This window comes from Chiloscyllium plagiosum, unplaced genomic scaffold (assembly GCF_037043375.1).
Source record: "Chiloscyllium plagiosum isolate Xiang-an unplaced genomic scaffold, Cpla_swu_hap1 HiC_scaffold_45, whole genome shotgun sequence".
NCBI classification, from domain to species: Eukaryota; Metazoa; Chordata; class Chondrichthyes; order Orectolobiformes; family Hemiscylliidae; genus Chiloscyllium; species Chiloscyllium plagiosum.
The window spans coordinates 58,485,921-58,506,822 of record NW_028270183.1 but is presented as its reverse complement, the minus strand read 5'-3'; the positions used below and the strand labels follow the sequence as shown (position 1 = coordinate 58,506,822).

The following is a 20,902-nucleotide window of genomic DNA, read 5'->3' as shown; positions in this document are numbered from 1 at the left end:
ATGTTAGTGAGCAGGATGTTGCAGAGTCGAGAGGGCTGATTCTGTGGTTGTATTTCCTAATGCCTTGTTAGATGCCAAGTGGTCCATCCAGTTTCATTCCTTTGTTGAGACTTTGCAGTGATTAAAACAGTGAGTAGCTTGTTGGGCGACTGTCAGGTTGGCAGGGTTTTTTTCACCATTGACAATGGTTCCATGGAGATCAGGAGATTCCTAATTCCAGTTATTTTTTCTTGATTTTAGATTCCACCATCTGCCGAGCTGGGATTCGAACAAGGACTTCAGTTGTACATTTTAATATTCTGGATAAAAGTTAAATACATTAGGTTTGTTCACTCATTTTAAATATCACTCACCCTGGATTTGTTTCTTTGTCAAACACTGTCTATCATCCTGTCTCCTTCATCCTTCCCTCCAACAACAAGAGCAAGGAGCACATTGAGTTTCTCTGTCACTAAGACTGAGACAATCCGATCAGCTGTCTCTGCTGCTTCTCCCCCTCCCACTAGCCCACCGAGACAAACTGCCTCACATGGTGTTCCTGATATTTGTCCCAAACTTACATCTTTCTCCAGTCTCTTGTCAAGCCTTATCAGAGCTCATCTTGATCTTTTACTAGTCTCGCTAAACTACAGACATTCCAACTCTGTTTCCTCCTCATCACTCCCCCGCGCCAATTCACAGGTATTGTTCCTTGTTCTGTCTGTCTGTCTTTTCTGGTTATGACCTTCTCATCCATTCTGCAAAAAAAACCTAAAATTTGACCTCACCTTCATGTAAATCCTGCTCCATCTCCACTTTCCCTTTCCTTTCTGAATTCCTTGCATTTGGTGTCCCTCAAGGATCTATCCTTGGTCCGTCCTGTTTCTCACCTACGCACTGCGAGGAGGTGACATTAACAAAAGCGCTGTGTTAGGTTTCACATGTACACTGTCAATGCCTAGCTCTCCCTCCCCACCATCCCTCTCCATTGCTCCACTATTACTCAGTTACCAAACTGCTTATCACATTCCCACTACTCGATTAACTGCAATTTCCTCCAATGAAACATTGTTACGGTTAAACCCATTGTCTTCAGTTGCTATTACAAATTCCTTTCCCTTACTGCTGAGCCCCTCCCTCTCACTGGGTGCAGTCTGAGATAGAACTAGACTCTTCACAACATTGCTGTCATATCTGACCCCAAGGTGACCTTCCGATCAGACATCTACGCAATCACAAACACGAGGAATTCCAATCTCTCAAATGTTGCTTGTCTCCACCTCACCCTAGCTCCATTGCTACTGAAACCCCTTACCCGTGTCGGTGTTACCTTAAACTTGATGAATCTGAAATGAACCCTTGATTTTGTGACTGACCCAGAATCTGCTGCTTTCAGTGTTTCCTGCACAATTACCCCAGGTCCCTTTGTGGTGCAGCTTTCTACAGTTTCCACCATTTAAATAGCACTCTGTTCTCTTATTATCCCCTCCAAAATGACCGACTTCACTTTTTCCCAAATTATACTCCATCTGGCAACTTGTTGCCCCTTCTCCTGTGCATCTCTCTCTCTTCACAATCCTCTTAGAACTTTACAGTTATGCCTTTTCCAGGAGCCCCCCCCCCCCCTCTAAACATTTACTGGGAGCACTGGGCAGTGTGAAGCAGGCAGAGTCGCTCTGTTTTTAGGGATACTCTATGGGAGGAGCTTGCTGCCCATTGGTCAGAATGGAGGCAACTTGCCCATCGCGCTGCATGAGCCTTTCACACCCCCCCCCCCACATGTCTTATTGATGAGGCACAGCGGCAGCACGGAAGGAAAAAAAAGAAGCAAATCCTGCTCTCCACATCTCACTGACTCTTGGATCATTCTGTCCCATGTGTCAAAGATCTGCCCTGTTCAGTCACATGAAATTCCAAGGTGGAAAATCCTACAAACCCACATAGATTTCCACCTGAACTGACTGCTGACCTCCACAAGGGGTAATGTGCCAGGAGGAGGGGATGGTGCGAGTTTCTAACCTGAACTGATAGTGATGGATTTTATAAACTTGTATTACAGGATACTACAGGTGGACATTCAGATGGTAATCTCAGTCATTGTAACACCTAACTCTGATTGAATTAGTCAATTCATCAGGACCTGGATATTTGCATTGTGTGTGAGTATTGTATTCCATCCGAATCCCATTTGCTGCATAAAAGTTCTCCTTTAAATCTTCCCAAACCTTTAATGTGTGTCCTGTAATCCTTGTATAATGAGCTGTTGGGTATAAGGTTTATTATTATAACGTGTAATATTTCTAAACCCTTCTGTCACAGCTCCTCTCAATAGCCTTTGCTACAAGGAGAATACCTCAGTTTCCCCAAACCCGTGATTCCCCAATGTCTGTTTGCTCTCTATAAGGCACATATCAGGATTGTGTTGGAATATTCTCCACTTGCCTGCATCAGTGCACCCCTGTTTTAAAAAATTCTCAAGGTCAGGTTCGTAGGAGAGTAGTCTGACACAGAACAAACGACCAAGAGGCGAGTCTGCTAGAATATGGGCATTTTATTCCCCGCATCGTCGCCACAACCAGGTCCAAACAACGGGTCTGGCTTATACTCACTCTACATGTTACCGGAACTGGGAGCCGTCAGTTCTCGTAGAGCGGTTGCCAACAACCCACGCTCGGCGGTTAAACGTAACCCCGGAGCAGACTCACCGAACTGGAGACTTTTCCAGCTGATATACTCTTTTCCAGATATAAACATTCATGTGAACAGCAGAGCAAGGCTAAAAAACACATTCCATTCTGGTTACATACAGATAATAACAGCAGAGCAAGGCTAAAAAACACATTCCATTCAGGTTACATACAGATAAGGAGATTCACACGGGGAGGTGTGTAATAAGATTCACACGGGACTAAGCAACACCTCCATTCCGGTTAGATTCACACATGTATTGGGACATAATTTTTAACCGTTTCACCACATTCCACTGCTTGGAATTTTACACCACAACCCCCCAACACTATTAAAGAAAGTGAACATTCTCCAGGACAAAGCATTGTGCCTGAGTGGTGTCCCATCCACCACCTTCAGCATTCCCTCTCCCCACCCCAGAGACACAGTGGCATCGCTGTGTAAAAGGTAAAGGCAGCATTGTCCTACCAGACCATAAGGCTGCTCTCTGATTAGGGAGGAAACTGGAGCCTCTGGAAGAAACCCATGCAGACACTGGGAGAATGTGCTAGTCCCACAGAGACAGTTGTCCAAAGCTGGAATTGAACCTGGGGTCCTGGCAGCAGTACTAATCACTGAGCCACGGTGTCATCCTAAAATTGTAATTTGATTCACAACTACCACTTCTTCTGATAGTTCATTCCACACACAAACCATTATCTGAACAAAAATAAAAAAAAATTCCCGAACGCCTTTTTAAAGCCGTTCTGCTGTCACCTTAAAAGGTATCGACCCAGTCTTGAGTCACGTCCCTTCCTGTAAAGGACACCTGCTGTTCACATTACTGATACCACCCCTCCATGATTTGAGAAACGTCTAATAAGGTCACTCCTCAGCCTCCTGCGCGCCAGTGAAAGAAGTCACAGCCTATCCAGCCTCTGCTTATAATTCAAACTATCCATTCCCATCAAATCCTGGTAAATCTCTTCTGAATCCGCTCCAACTACATAATGTCCTCCCGATATCAGCATGACCAGAACTGGACACAGAATTCCAGAAAAGGCCTCCCCAACATCCAAAATAATGTCCCAACTCTTGTACTCTAAGGTCTGAGCAATGAAGGCAAGTGTGCCAAGCACCTTCTTAACCACCCTGTCTTCATGTGACACAGACTTGAAAGACCTGAACCCCTCGGCCTCTTTGTTCCATGTCACTACTCGAGGCCCTGTTTTTAATTAGTGTCAGTCTGCCCTTGTTTGTTTTATCAAGATGTAATATTTTGCATTTATTCCAATCCAAAAATCCCCAAAAACCCTGAGCATTAAAGGCAGTAGGAGTATACTTAAGAGGGAAATCAGGAGGGCAAAAAGGGGACATGAGATAGCTTTGGCAAATAGGGTTATGAATAATCCCAAGGGTGTTTATAAATACATTAAGAACAAAAGGGTAACTCGAGAGAGAATAGGGCTCCTCAAAGATCTGAAAGGTAGTCTATGCATGGAGCCGCAGGAGATGGGAGAGATACTAACTGAATGTTTTGCATCAGTGTTCACTGTGGAGAAGGACATGGGCAATATGGAATGTGGGGAAATAGATGTCGACATGTTGAATATGTCCATCTTACAGAGGAGGACGTGCTGGGCGTCTTGTAACCCGTAAAGCTTGGTTAATCCCCAGCACCTGATCAGGTGTACTCTAGAACTCTGGGAAGCTGGGAATATGATTGCTGGGCCTCTTACGGAGATATTTGTATCATCGATTATCACAGGTGAGATGCCAAAAGACTAGAGGTTGGTTAACGTGGTGCCGTTATTTAAGAAAGGTGGTAAGGACAAGCCAGGGAACTATCGACCGGTCAGCCTGACATTGATGCAGGGCAAGTTGTTGGAGGGAATCCTGAGGAACAAGATGCGCATGTATTCTGAAAAGCAAGGACTGATTAGTGATAGTCAGCATGACTATGTGCATGGGAAATCATGCCTCACAAACTTGATTAAGTTATTTGAAGATGTATCAAAGAGGATTGATGAGGGCTGAGAGGTGGACATGATCTATGGAATTCAGTAAGGCGCTCGACAAGGTTCCCCATGGAAGACTGGTTAGCAAGGTTAGATCTCATGGAATACAGGGAGAACTAGCCGTTTGGATACAGAACTGGCTCAAATGTAGAAGGCAGGGTGGTGGTGGAGGGTTGTTTTTCAGATTGGAGGCATGTGACCAGTGGAATGCCGCAAGGAACAGTGCTGGGTCAACTACTTTTCATCGTTTATATATATGATTTAGATATGAGCATAGGAGGTATAGTTAGTAAGTTTGCAGATGACACCAAAATTGGAGGTATAGTGGACAGCGAAGAGGATTACCTCAGATTACAAAAAGGAGGTTGTTCAGATGGGTGAGAAGTGGCAGATGTAATTTAATTCAGATAAATGTGATGTGCTGCATTTTGGAAAAGCAAATCTTAACAGGACTGATACACTTAGTGGCAAATTCCTAGATAGTGTTGATGAACAAAGATATCTTGCAGTGAAGGTTCATTTTCCTTGAACGTAGAGTTGCAGGTGGATAGGATATTGAAGAAAGTGTTTGGAATACATTCCTTTATTGATCAGAGCATTGAGTATAGACGTTGGAAGGTCATGTACATGACATTGGTCAGGTCACCTTTGGAATATTGTGTGCGATTCTGTTCTCCAGCAATCGGAAGGATGTTGTGAAACCTGAAAGGGTTCAACAAAGATTTACAAGAATATTGAGCTGCAGGAAGAGAGCAAAAAGGCTGGGGCTTTCTTTCCCTGGAGCATCAGAGACTGAGGAGCGACCTCCGTAGAGGTTTATAAAGTCAGTAGTAGCATGCATAGGGTAAACAGACAAGGTCTTTGTCGTGAGTAGGAGAGTCCAGAAGTAGAGAGCATAGGTTGAGGATGAGAGGGGAAAGATATAAAAGGGAACTAAGGAGCAACCTTTTCATGCAGAGAGTGGTGCGTGCATGGAATAAGCTGCCAGAAGAAGTGGTGGAGGCTGACAGTTTCCGCATTTTAAAGGCATTTGAATACTTGACATGAATAGGAAAGGTTTAGAGGGATATGGCCCAGGTGCTGGCAAGAGGGATAAGATTAGGTTCAGATATCTGGTCGGCATGGACAAATTTGAGCGAAGGTTCTGTTTAGTGCTGTTCATCTGTGACTCTCAGCTCGGTGGGTTTCAGTCTCTTCAAAGATAAATCTTAGTCTGTTTTATTTTAGTAAAGCTGCAACATTCAGTAGGGCGACCGTTTATTTCTTTAAATACACATCTTATGATACTTTGATTAAGTTTTTTAATATAAAATATTGGTACTAATTTATTCTAGAGTCGTAAAGCTGTAAGACTGTGTACCTTTTTCTGGGTCTGTGGACTGTTAAGGTGCAGAGATGGCCACTCGTACAGTGATGTGCTCTTCCTGTTGGATATAGGAGATTAAGGAAAGTTTCAGTGATCCTGATTGTCTGCAGGAAGTGAGGATGCAAACCCTGTAGGATTTCATGGATCAGGTGGAGCGATGATTAAAGGTTATGAAGAATTTACAGGAGCCGGGGGGGGGGGTGGTGATAGGTGACAGTTTCAGAAAGTTAGGAAAACCGCCGATCCAGTCAGGTGGATGGGTTTCCTCTCGGAAAGGGAGGAGCGGAGGGCAAGTAGTGCAGGAGTATCCTGTGGTTATTTCCGTCTCAAACAAGTATACTGTTTTGGAAAGCGTCGGGGATCACACTGTCCGGGGAATATCGCACTGACAGCCAAGTATCTCGTGTAATGTGAGGTATATCAGGTTCCACGCGATCGATGGGATAGGGGGCACTCTCGTCTGCCGGACAGACTGCAGTTTCTGTAGCTAACAGTGAGACATCAGAATGGGCTGGTGCCTCCCTACTGTCTGGGTGAAGGATGGCTCCGAGGGTGCAGAATATTCTGAAAGGGGAGAATGATCAGTGGGAGGTCACTGTACATTGGTACCAATGACATAAGAGAGAAGGATGAAGTCCTGATGAGACAATATTGCAAATTAGCCTGGAGGATAATAAGCAGGTCCTTGTGGGTAGTAATATCTGGATTACTCCCGGTGCCACATGCTAGTGAGAGTAGGAACAGCAGGGTAGAGCAGATTAATGCCTGGCCAAGGATCTGATACAGTGGAGAAGGATTCCCATTTTTGGATCATTGGAATCTCTGCTGGGGTAGAATTGACGTGCATAAGAAGGATGGATTACACCTGAATTGGAAAGTGTCTAATATCCAAGCAGGGAGATTTGCTAGTGCTACTCAGGAGGCATTAAACCAGTGAGGGCGTGGGGTAAACCTAAAGAGATAGTGAGAAAGGAGGTAAGTCTGAGACTGATACAGTTTAGAAGTTAGACAGGCAAGGGCAAGGCACAGAATGAGGTAGGACTGACAAGGTACAATAGACAATAGGTGCAGGAATAGGCCATTCTGCCCTTTGCGTCAGCACCACCATTCATTATGATCATGGCTGATCGTCCACAATCAGTATCCTGTTCCTGCCTTATCTCTGTAACACTTGATTCCATTATCTTTAACAGCTCTATCCATCTCTTTCTTGAAAGTATCCAGAGATTTGGCCTCCACTGCCTTCTGGAGCAGAACATTCCATAAACCCACCATTCTCTGGGTGAAGACGTTTCTCCTCAACTCTGTTCTAAATGGCCTCTCCCTTGTGTTTAAACTCTGTCCTCTGGTTCTGGACTCACCCATCCATGGAAACATGCTTCCTGCCTCCACAGTGTCCAACACTTTAATAATCTTGTAGGTCTCAATCAGATCCTCTCTCATTCTTCGAAACTCAAGTGTATACATGCTCAGTCGCTCCAATCTTTCAACATATGATCATTCCGCCATTCCGGGAATTGACCTCATGAACCTACCCAACACTCCCTCAATAGCCACAATGCTCTTCCTCAAATGTGGGGACCAAAACTGCACACAATACTCCAGGTGCGGTCTTAGCAGAAGGACCTCTTTGCTCCTATACTCAATTCCTCTTGTTATGAGGGTCAGCGTGCAGTGAGCTTTCTTCACTACCTGCTGTACCCGCATGCTTGCTTTCATTGACTGATGTACAAGAATACCTAGATCTCGTTGTACTTCCCCTTTACCAAACTTGACTCTTTTTAGATAGTAATCTGCCTTCCTGTTCTTGCCTCCAAAGTGGATAACCACGCATTTATCCACATGAAACTGCATCTGCTTTGCATCCGTCCACTCACCTAGCCTGTCCAAGTTAACCTGTATTCTCATAACATCCTCCTCACATTTCACCCTGCCACCCAGCTTTGTGTCATCAGCAAATTTGCTAATATTACTTTTAATACGTTCATCTATATTATTAATGTATATTGTAAACAGCTGCGGTCCCAGCACCGAACCTTGTGATACCCCACTAGTCACTGCCTGCCATTCCAAAAGGAAGCGTTTATCACTACTCTTCCTGTCAGCCAGCCAATTTTCAATCCAAGTCAGTATATTCCCCTTTGTAAGTCCCTGCTGACTCTGAAGAATCCGATTACCGCTATCCAAATGAGCCATAATTTCATCTTTTATAATTGACTCCAGCATCTTTCTCACCACTGACATCAGGCTAACCGTTGTATAATTCCTTGTTTTCTCTCTCCCACCTTTCTTGAAAAGTGGGACAACATTAGCCACCCTCCAATCTGACTCGACGTCTCCTGATTCTGTGTCTCTCCCTTCGCAAGGGGCTCAACGTCATCCCTCACCAACAGGGCCATCTTACCCCCTCTGCCCATCAGTCTGTCCTTTTGATAGCACTGCACTGCATTTATTTCAATGCAAGAGGTTTGACAGGGAAAGCAGATGAGCTTAAGATATGGTTTTGAACATGGGACTGGGATATAGTGGGTATTCAAGAAACGTGGCTTAGGTTGGAAAGGACAGGTAACTTAATGTTCCAGGGAATAGATGTAAGAGGAAGGAAAGAAAGGGAGAAGATGAAATGGTGTTTTTGATTAGGGATAACATTATTGTTGTGCTTAGGGGGGATATTCATGGGAGTTCGCCCGGTGAACTTACTTGGATGGAACTGGGAAATAGGAACAGGATGATCACCTTATTGAGGTTGTCTGTGTGGGTTTCGTCCGGGAGCTCTGGTTTCCGCCCACATTCCAAAGATGCGCAGGTTGGGTGGATAATCCAGTCTGAATTGCCCATATTGTTCAGGGATGTGCAGGTTGGGGGGATTGGCCATGTTAAATGCAGCATTACAGGGATAAGATAGGAGGCTCTGAGGGTCAGTGTGGATGTGATGGGCCGAATGGCCTGCTTCCACACTTGGGATTCTCTGATGATAATTCTACTAGTTTTAAAATAGTTGCAGAAAATAATAGACCAGATCTAAAAGTTGGTGTTCAAAGTTGGACAAAGGTGAATTTTGACGGTACAAGGCGAGAACCTTCAATATTTCTTTGCAACCCCCAGGTAAAGGGACGGCTGGAAAGTGGGAACATAAGAACAGAAGGAATAGGAACCGGAGTAGGCCATCTGACCCCTCAAGCCTGCACTGCCATTCAATAAGATCAGGGCTGAGCTCTTCATGGCCTCAGCTCCACTTTCCTGCTCCCTCACCATAATCCTTAATTCCTTTCCTGTTGGCAAATCTACATTTTGCCTTAAAGACATTCAAGTTGATAATGTCAACTGCTGCACTCAGCAGGGAATTCCACAGATTCGTAACCCTTTAGCTGAAGAAGTTCCTCCTCAATTTTGTCCTAAATCAGATACCCCCTTATTTTGACGCTATGCTCGCTAGGTTGACCCGCGCGCCCACTCCCCAATGGAAATTACCTCCCTGCTTCTATCTTATCTATTCACATCTTAATTTTATTTTTTTCCAATACAACCTCCCATTCTTCTAAATCCCAACAAGTATAGTCCCAGTCTATTCGGTCTCTCCACATACACCAACCTTCTCAACTCCTGTCTCAAACTAGTGACCCTCCTCTGCACCCCCTCCCGTGTCAGTACATCTTTGCTGAAGTAAGGAGATCAAACCTGTACACAGTACTCCAGGTGTGGCCTCACCAGCACCCTGTACAGCTGCAGCATAGCCATCCCTCTAGCAAGGAAGGTCAATAGACCCTTCACCATCTCTTTTAGTCCCCTGGGATGCATTCCATCATGGCCAGGAGACCCATGTACTTTTGGGCTGTTATCTTTCCCAACACTACCTCTTTACTGAGAATGACTGTTTCCATGTCCTCATCTGCCATTGTCTCCATAGGCCTGTGAAAATGAGACAACAAGAGAACATAGACAGTATGTTCCTGTTATTGCCAAGTCTGGTAGGTGTAGAGAATGCTGTGTGTCTAGAGAAATTGAGGGTCTGGTCAAAAAGATGAAGGAGGGATATGGCAGGTACAGACAGCTGGGTTTGAGTGAATCCCTCGGAGTATATGGGCAGTAGGACTACACTTGAGGGAAAACAGGAGGGCAAAAAGCATACGTGAGATAGCTTTGGGGGGAAAGAGGTTTAAGGGCAATCCAAAGAGATTCTACAAAACACGAAGGACAAAAGAGTAACCAGGCAGAGAATAGGGACCCTCAAAGATCAACAAGTCTGTCTGTGGAACCACAGAAGGTGGGAGAGATATTATCTGAGGATTTCATGTCAGCTTTTACTGGAAGAGGATATGGAAGCTAGAGACTTTGGAGAAATAAATAGTGATAACTTGACAACTATCCATATTACAGAGGAGGTTGTACTGGATGTCTTACACATAAAGCTGAGTAAATCTGTGGGACCTGATCAGGTGTATCCCAAATCTTTGTGGGAAGTTAGGGAAGTGATTGCCGGGCCCTCACTGAGATATTTCTATCACTGATAGCCACAGGTGAGGTGCTGCAAGATAGGCGCCATTATTTGAGAAAGGTGATGAGGAAAGGCCAGGGGACAATACACTGGTGAGTCTGAAGTTAGTGGCAGACAAGGTGTTGGAAGGAATTCTGAAGGACAGGTTTATATGTAATTGGAAAGACAAGAAGTGAGTAGGGATAGTCAGCATGGCTTTGTACATAAAACACTAACTTGGACTTCAGAAAGACATTCAAAAAGGTTCCACATAACAGACTGGTTAGCAAGTTAGACACCATGGGATGCAGAGAGAACCAGCTATTTGGATACAAATTGGCTGGAAGGTTGGAGACGGAGGGTAGTGCTTTTCGGACTGGAGGCCTGTGATGAGCAATATGGTGTAAGGATCGGTGCTGGATCCACTGCTTTTCTTCATTTATATCAGTGATTTCTATGTGAATATATGAAGTATAGTTAGTGGGTTTACAGTAGACATCAAAATTGGAGGCGCACTGCACAGCGAAGAAGGTTACCTCAGAGTATAATGGGTCTTCAATCAAATGGGCTGAGGATTGTCAAATCGAGTTTATTTCAGATAAATGTGAGATACTCCATTTTGGAAAGGCAAATGAGGGCAGGAATTATACACATAATGGGAAGGTCCTGGGGAATGTTGCTGAATAAAGAGACCTTGGAGTGCAGGTTCATAGTTCCTTGAAAGTGGAATCATAGGCAGGGTAGTGAAGAAGGTGTTTGGTGTACTTGCCTTTACTGGTCAGTGCATTGAGTAGTGGAGTTGGGACGCCATTTTGCGGCTGCACAGCACATTGATTCAGCCACTTCTGGAATTCTGCTTTCAGTCCTGGTCTCTCTGCTATCGGAATGATATTCTGAAACTTGAAAGGGTTCAGAAAAGATCCGCAAAGATGTTGCCAGGGTTGAGGATTTGAGCTATGTAGGTAGAGGGTGAATAGGCTGGGGCTGTTTTCCCTGGAGCATCAGATACAATTGTGAGGGGCATGGATAGGGTGAAATCCCAGGGTCTTACTCCCAGGATATGTGAGTCCAAAGCTTGGGGGCAAAGGCTTCACGTGTGAGGGAAAAGATTTAAAAGGGATCTAAGGAGTAATGTTTCTAGCTGAACATGGTACGTTTATGGAATGAGCTGCCAGAGGAAGTGTGGAGGCTGGTATATTTACCCAATTATGCCTTTGAGATGTTGTATGTGATTAGCAAAAGTTTAGAAGGATATAGGTCAAGTGCTGGCATATGGGATGAGATTAATTTAGGATATCTAGTCAGCATGGACAAGTTGGATCGAAGTGTCTGTTTCTCTGCTGTATATCTTTATGGCACTAATAAAATTAAGATGGGTTACACTTTTATGGAGAGTTAGCAGAAGATCAGATAATTCTCCTTGGAGCTGAGAAGGTTCGGCAGTGATTTTGACCAGGAGCAGATTTGTTTCCAGGATATTTAATTTACAGAGAGACAGGGAGAAATTATTAACGTCACAATTTTTAGTAACTACCTTCAGGTAACTGGCAAATAATGCAGGTTAAAAATGTGAAGATTATTTTACTCACTAAGTTCTGATCATCTGGAACAGTTTGACCGACAGCTGGATGCAGATTCAGTAGTTATTGTCAAAACAAATTTGGAATTTTAACTTTTTTAAGGAAGGATTTGGAGGGCTACAGACAAATGGGAGGTGAGTTGGGATAGACTGGCACCATCTCCAGCGGGGGAGAGTACAGCCCCAATGGGCTGAATAGCCCCAAACCCCTGTGCTCTGTGTTATTGCCCCATTCACTGTGAATGATGAAGCTCATCCCAGGACAGAGTCACAGAGACCTATAGCATGGAATTAGACCCTTTGGTCGAACTTGTCCATACCGACCAGATATCCCAAACTAATCTAGTCCCATTTGCCAACACTTGGCACGTATCCCTCTACACCCTTCCTATTCACATACCCATCCAGATGCCAAATGGTGTAATTGTACCAGCCGCCACCATTTCCCTGAACAGAAGATTCCATACTTGCACCAATCTCGGTGTGAAAAAAAGGTGCCTTTGGGGTCCCTTTTAAATTTTTTCCCTCTCACCTTAAACATACACCCTCTCGTTCTAGACTCCCCCCACCCCAGGGAAAAGACCTTGTCTATTTTTCCCATCCATACTCCTCAGGATTTTATAAAGCTCTATGAGGTCACCCCTCAGCATCCGATGCTCTTGGGAGGAGCCCACTCATGTCACAGTGGGGCCCGGGTGATTGACAGCAGCGTCAGACCAATAGGAGAATTTGCGTGATCCTCCAGCCAATGAGAGTGAATTGGGGTGGGTCCAGCAGGCCAACATGTGGCCATGAGCTGTGCAGGCGCAGTGTCACGGTGAGAGGGGACCGAGTGAGTGTGAAGGGAATGGGAGAGACTGCAAAGTCTGGGGAAGAAATGGAGCTATTGTGGACTGGGAGGGTTTATAAACGCACGGTTTTAGGCTGCTAGACCTGAATTAGAAATTCCTTGTAAATTAGAACCAAAAGAACTGCGGATGCTTTAAATCTCACACAACAACCAAAAGGTACTGGAAAAGCTCAGCAGGTCTGGCAGCATCTGTGAAGAGAAATCAGAGTTAACATTTTGGATCCGCTGACCCTTCCTCAGAACTGATGTTACTGAAAAGAAATGTCAGTTTATACGCAGAAGGTAGGGGTTAAGGAGTAAATGATAGGTGGTGATCGAGTCCAAAGAGATGGGAGCAGTTGGACAAAGGAGTGCATAACGATCTGGCTGGTGGAGGGTGAATAGCTGTTTATGGGGACTGTTAGTGGCTAACCATCGGTAATGTGTAATGGTAGGCTATGTGATAACAAGGCCTGGTATGTGGGTTAAGGGGCTAGGGCGCTAGGAAATTGGAGAGTTCAGGACGTAAAATTATTGAATTTGATACTGGGGCTAGAGGGGTGCAGGGTCCCCAAGTAGAAGATGAGTTGTTCTTCCAGCTTGTGTTAACGTGTGGCGTTGGAAAAACACAGCGGGCCAGGCAGCATCTCAGGAGCAAGAGAATTGACATTTTGGGCATATTCTTTTCATCAGGAATGCCGGGATTGGTGGGGGAGGGGGAGTAGTAAGAGGGCTGAGAGAAAAATAAGAGGGATGTGTGTGGTTGGTGGGAAGGGAGCTACGAAGGCAATTGGTAGATGTAGGTGAACGGTAATGGAGAGAGGGTGGAGTGGATAATTGGAAAGGAAGCTGGACAGGTGGGACAGTTCAAGAGGGCGGTGTCGAGTTGGAGGGTTGGATCTGGGATAAGGCAGGGGCGGGGAGATGAGGAAACCTTGATTCTGTGGTTAAAGGGTCCCAATGTGGATGATGAGGTTTTCTTTCTCCAGGCGTCGGGTGGTTGGGGTTTGGTGGTGGAGGTGGCCCAGGACTTGCATGTCCTTGGTGGAGTGGGTGGGGACGTTGAAGTGGTCAGCCACAGGATGGTGGGATTGGTTGGCGCATGCATCGCAGAAATGTTCCCTGAAACATTCCTCAAGTTGGTGTCCTGAATCCCCAGTGGAGAGGAGACCACATCGAAAGCAAAGGCCGTAATAGGTGAGGTGTTTGGATGTGCAGGAAAATCTCTGCTGGATGTGGAAGGGTCCTTTGGGGGTGAGGGGGGAGGCGTGGGCACAGGTTTTACACCTCTTGCATTGACAAGTGAAGGGGCTGGGAGTGGGGTTGTTGGGGAGCATGGATCTGACTTGGAATTCACAGGGAATGGTCTCTGTGGAATGCTGAAAGGAATGGAAAGGGAAATATACGTCTGGTGGGATCTGATTGTAGGTGGTGGAAATGGCGGAGGATGATGCATTGTACCTGGGTGGAAGGTGAGGACAGGGAGGTTCTATCCTTGTTGCAGTTGGAGAGGTGTGGTTCAATGTCAGAGGTGTGGGAACTGATGGAGATACACTGGAGAGTATTTTTGACCACATGGGAGGGGAAATTGCAGTCCTTGAAATACGGGGTGTTTTGGTATGTTCTGGAGTGTTCTGCCAGCTTGCATCAAGCTTCACTGGAACACTGCAGTAAGCATGAGACAGATGTTGGCCAGGCAACAGACTCGTGTGCTAAAGTAGCAGGCAACGGGGTCTGTTTTGCAGCAGAACATAGATCATCAGCTGCCATTTCCAGCACCTCCACTGAGATGCTGCCAGACACAGGTACCTGTCCCCTCCATTAACAGCTATGCACCCTCCCAGCCAGATTGTTATCCACTGCTTTGTCTTTCCAAATGTTACTGACACTTTTGGGCTCCATCCCCACCTATTATTTACTCTTTATATCCCTATCTCCAAAGATATGCTGGTTAGGTGCATTGGCCCAGCTAAATTTCCCGTAGTGTTCAGGGATGTATAGGTTAGGTGCATTAGTCAGGAGAAATGTAGATTGAAAGAGGAGCAATTACACATCAAACACATACCAAGAGAAATATTTGTCTTTACTGTTCAGCCTGCACTGACTGTGAGTTTTGTTTTGTCAATTCATTTTATAGGATATTAATTGAGAATAATTGAGACAGGGATCTCAAAAGCAATTTTCTATCGTCAGCAGGGTCATCAGGATCTGAATATCATTGACATTTAACTGTGGAAGGAGAAAGGTGTATCTGTTCTGTCTGTGGGCAAGTATCTGGTTTTTATTTCAAGCAAAAACCAGAAAGATGTTCAAATTTGTGGTTGGATCACACTTGGGGTTTGTGTTCAATTCTGGGCCCTGCAGCTGTGGAAGGAGATATTGGCCTGAGAGGGAGCACAGATTTATCCAAATTACACCTTGTCTCTTTATAGGAACTGTCAGATTTAGACCCAGTCACCCACTTCATGATGTTAATCTGTAAACTCCTTATTTTCAATTCCTGCAAACTTCTCATTAAAATTCCATATGGACTCAAATTCCAGCACCATTTCAGGTGGAATGTTCCAGGTTCTGACAACTGTCTGTTCATTCAGAAACTGCTGAAGTCCTTGTTGACTCTGGGATTACAAAGGGCTGAATTGAGAGATGAGATGCTGTTCCTGAGCTCCCATTGAGATGCATTGGAGGTTGGGGCAGTGTAGGTGGGAGTAGACAATGAAAATGATAGGGCTGCACTGTGGGTGCTGATTGGCTCAATGAGTGTTTTGGAGTTGGTTGTAAACAGAGTGAGGGGAGACAGGGAGAATGTGAACTACAGCTTCAGTTTTAGTGCAGGCCATTCAGAAATTCACATGGTCCCACTGGGAACAGCCAAGTTGTAAGCGATACCTGCTGAGTTTTTTTTAAAAACAGTTTTTAAAGTATAAAATATCAGCTTAAGTAAAGATCGGGACTTTTGATTATAATGGAAATGTTTGAAGAGAAGGAAGGTTACTAGCTCATTTAAATTCTCCTAATGGGAGTAACTAACTGAAACAAGAGAGACATTGTGATCGGAGACCTCAGACCAGTGGTGTGCTCCTCTTGCACAATATGGGAAATAAGGGACACTTCCTGTGTCCGTGACGGCAATGTGTGCAGGAAGAGTGCCCATCTGCAGCTACTGGGAAACTGCTTTTCAGACCTGGAGCTGAGAGTGGACTCACTGTGGAGCAATACTGAGAATGTTATGGACAGTACGTTTAGTGAGTTCGTCATACTGCAGGTGAGGGTTGCACAGGCAGAAAGGGTATGGGTGACCATCAGATCAAGTAAGAGGCTCAGGAAGGAAGTGCAGGACTCTCCACTGATCGCTCCGCTTCTCAAACAGATATTGTGCACCGCTTGGGATTCTATAAGGGGTGTGGACTCTCAGGGGAAATCAGCAACAGATGATGACATGACACCACAGATAGCTCCGCTGCACAGAACGGGAGGAAGGAGAATGGCAGAGCTGTAGTGACAGGGGATGCAGTAGTCAGGGTCAGTGACAGGCGCGTCTGTGGCCACAGACATGAATCCAGGACAGTGAAATTGAACCCTGGTCCATTTATTGATAAGTACACATACCAATAAAGGTCAGCGTCCCAAATGCAACCTTCAGCACTTGATCACCCTGAAACTCTACTTTCCAGGGACAGTACACTTGTTCTGAGCCCTTCAGAGGGATTGAAGTGGATGCGGAGAAAACAGGAACAGGGTTGTGTTGTAGATCTACAAAATAACGGTCACCCTCCCCTCTCGGTCTCCGCCCCTCTGTCTCCCACCTCCCATCATGCCGCCTTCCCACCGCAGGGAAAAGACCTTGTATATTTACCCGATCCATGCCCCTACTGATTTTATAAACCTCTATAAGGTCACCCATCAGCATCGGACACTCCAGGGAAAACAATGTATTTATCCTCTCCCTGTAGCTCAAATCCTCCAACCCTGGCAACATGCTTGTAATACTATTCTGCCCACTTTCAAGTTTCACAATATTGTTTTGATGGAAAGGAGACCAGAATTGCACGCAGTATTCCAAGCGTGACCTTAGCAATGTCCCTGTACAGCCGCAATATGACCTCCCAACTCCTATACTCAGTGCTCTGACCAATAAAGCAAAGCATACTAAGCACCTTCTTCACTATCCTATCTACCTTCGATTCTGCTTTCAAAGAGCTATGAACCTGCATTTCAAGGTCTCTTTGTTCAGCAGCACTCCCGAGGACCTTACCATTAAGTGTATACATCCTGCTAATATTTGCTTTCCCAAAATGCAGCACATCACATTTATCTAAATTAAACTCCATCTGCCAGTCCTCAGCACATTCGACCCTCTGATCAAGATCCCGTTGTAATCTGAGGTAATCCTCTTCACTGTCCACTACACCTCCAATTTTGGTGTCATCTTACTAACAATACTTCCTATATTCACATCCAAATCATTGATATAAATTATGAAAATTAGTGGATCCAGCACCGATCCTTTGTGACACCCCACTGTCACAGGTCTCCAATCTGAAAAGCAAACTTCCACCACCACCATCTGTCTTCTACCTTTGAGCCAGTTTTATATCCAAATGGCTAGTTCTCTCTGTATTCCATGGGATCAACCTTGATAACCAGTCTCCCATGTTGAACGTCTTACTGAAGTCCATGTAGATCATTTCCACTGCTTTGCCCTCATGAATCCTCGTTGTTACTTCAAAAAATTTGACTCAAGTTCATGAGCCGTGATTTCTCATACACAAAGCCTTTATTAATATCCAGGACTTAACTCTGTACATTGGGATCTGTGTCACCCAGTTATGAGTGTTAATATTCTGGATAAAGTTCAAGTACACCAGCTTTGTGTTAGTGACTGTGTATTGAGTCTTGTTAATATCATCCACTCAGGAAAGTTCCATTTGAAAGGCAGTCCCTATATCCCGAACCCTGCTCCCATCTGCTCTGTCTCCATCCCCACCGTAGACAGTAAGTGGGAGGAGCTCATAGAGTTTCCACGTGAGAGAGAATGAGAAAATCTTCCCTTCTTTCCACTAGCTCACCAGGAAATGGTGATAGTGTCCTTACCTCTGAACCAGGAGGATCGGGCTCAGAGTTGAGTAACAGCATCTTTGAAAAGGCTGATTGGAAAACGTGCCCAAGCCGCCAACTGTCTCCCAGCTGTCCCTGCCTGAGCCTCAACAGAACCTTCCTGTAGTTTCTCTCCTGTCAGATTCTCCCATTGCTAACTTTGTCCAGGGTCCCCTCCCACTGCTGCACTGCTCCTGTCCCTCACTGACCTGTCCATCCCCCAGTGTCATCCACATTCATTCATTGCTAACAATCTCCAGCCCCGCCCCCTCCACCCTATTGGGCAGCAGCTGCTGTCAATCACCCAGCTTCGTGTGTGATCTGGAGCATGTGCTGTAGGAGGGGATACAGTGCACGGGCACAGTGCTGGCCAATTGTTGGTGTATGTGCAGGGCTGGTCAGGGCCAGGAGAGAGGCTGTGCGTGTATGGGATTAATCTGTCATTCGCAGTTTCCTCCCTCTGGGAATAGGACCCAGGGAAATGGCCCCTGTCCCTGATATCGTGACAAGTGGTCGGTTATCAGTGGGGGGAGCATTTTGCAGAAAGTTATCAGAACTCGTGTGAAGATTCAGGAATGTTATTGAAAGGAACACAGATGGGCCTGCAATTAATGTTCTAATTTGGTTCATCTTAGTTCAATCAGATATGTCTTGGCCAGTGTATGCAGGATGGTTCTCATCAGAGGGTCCGTGTGGGGGAAATAAATAAAATGTTCCAGATTGGGGCAAAAAAAATCAGTTTTGTTCTGACCAGGAAGGAAACCTGGGAGGTGGGGGAAGGATTCACCAACATCCAGGAGGCTCCGAGTCAGACTCATTGATTTGATTAGATTAGATTTGATTTCCTACAGTGTGGAAACAGGCCCTTCGGCCCAACCAGTCCACACCAACCTTCAGAAGAGTAACCCACCCAGACCCATTTCCCTCTGACTAATGTACCTAACGCTATGGACAATTTAGCATGACTAATTCACCTGACCTGCGCATATTTGGATTGTGGGAGGAGACCTTCTTTTGGTTCTTAGTCTGCAGGCAGGAGCTAGGAAGCTGATTTCAAAGAGAAGGGAGTGTGTGTGAGAACTGGGTGTGGAGGAAAAGGGTGAGGAGATTGGTTTGGATTTCAGTTCACAGAAGAGAGCAATTGTGAGACTGAGATTTAAAGCTTTGGGGGAACAAAGAACCTACAATTTAATACTATCACTGTCTTATGAATTTCCATCCTGTGTTAACGGTGGTGACTTGATTTCTCTGTTGTAGGGTTCTGAAAGGGCGGATTTGTGGATGAGAAATTCAAATTGAACTTCACTTTCCGTTTTGATAGTTACTTGATCCGTGCCGATCTGAATAGCATTTGGCCTTTTCATGTGGAAGGAAAGGTGTGTATTCTGTCCATGGGCGAATATTTCAAATGTCAGTGTGACTGGAAACATTACTGAGACACAGCCAAGTCCATGTTAGTGTGGTGACTGTGAGAAAGAGTTCATTTATTGTTAAAAGTCTGAAAAAACATGGCACATTTCCCAAAAACAATTAAGCTACAGATTTGTTTTGTATGAGGACAAATTTTAATTAACCATGCAACCAGAAAGACACAAGGATACCTGCACCATGGAACAAATGATGAAAACGGGATTGTTGTAAAGGAGTTAATTATCGATCATGGCTTGTAATCCATTGGCGTTGTCACGTCGGTTCCAGTGCCATGGGGAAACACTGGAAATGTGATGAGTGCAGTGTAGGTTTCAATTATTAACCTGGAAAAAGTGCAGAAGAAATTTACAAGAATTTTTGCTCGGGCTCAGGGGTCTGAGTTGTAAGGAGAGGTTGGACAAGCGAGGATTTTTTTTGTTTAGAGCAGAGGAAACAGAGGGGGGATGTTTTCTGGAAGTGTTTAAGACCATGAGAGGCCTGGGTAAGGTGAATGCATTCAGTCTTTTGCCCAGGGAATCAAGGAGTGGAGGGCATCAGTTTACGGTTAGAGGAGAAATTATGAAAGGGAACCTGAGGGTCAACAGTTCTACACAGAGAACTGGACTGAGCTATCAGTGGAAGTGCTTGAGGTGGGTACATTAACAACATGTAAAAGACATTTGGACAAATACATGGATAGGAAAGGGTCAGAAGCAGATGGGTCAAGTGCAGGGAAATGGGGTTAGCATGGATGGACATTCTGGTCGGCATGGGCCAGTTTGGGCCAAAGGGCATGTCTTTGCTGTAGGACTCTGACTCCAAGTATATTTACTATTTCTCACGCTATCTCTGGTAGCACCCTGGGATGTATTCCATCCGAGCGACGAGACTTGTCCACCTTTAGCTCCATTAACTTGCCCAGCTCTAACACTTTCATGATGATGGTTGTTTCTTGTTCCTCACCTTCCTCAGTTTCCTTATCAATTACTGGCATCTTCTTCGTGTTCTTCACTGTGAAGACTGACTGCTGTGAAGACTTCCTAAACCCTGATGGATAGCAATAACTGGGCACAGAACTCTGAGAGGTCTTCTTTGAGTCTTTATTGATGAGACATGGCAGTTACCTGGATAGTGCACATGCAGAACACCTCCAGGCAGCATCAGGTAACTCCCCGCCTGTCCGATGTTCCGCTCCCATTCTCATACCTTTGTGGTTTGTGGTTTTGAATGGATGCTGTGTCTCAATATTATCTCCATGGCACTGGCAGTTAAAAAGTTGAGTTCAGCCCAGCACTGTGTGGTTAAACCACATACCCCTCCCCCATGCCCCTGTGGCTCAGTCAGGTATCTGACAGGCACTTCAGTTTCAGTGGGGCTGTCTGTCAAGATTCTGATGTGGAGGAGCCGGTGTTGGAGCGGGGTGGGTAAAGTTAAAAACCACACATCACCAGGTTATAGTCCAACAGGTTTATTTGAAAGTACA

At 45.2% G+C, this 20,902-nt stretch overlaps 1 long non-coding RNA gene across 1 annotated transcript; it reads left to right on the top strand.

The window, feature by feature from the left end:
• Positions 1–254: 254 nt before the first annotated feature.
• LOC148136684 (uncharacterized) lies at positions 255–19,310 on the top strand. The gene is made up of 4 exons (XR_015754519.1): positions 255–323; positions 2,039–2,138; positions 15,050–15,157; positions 19,267–19,310. It is a non-coding gene; the product is annotated as an uncharacterized LOC148136684 (long non-coding RNA).
• Positions 19,311–20,902: the final 1,592 nt, after the last annotated feature.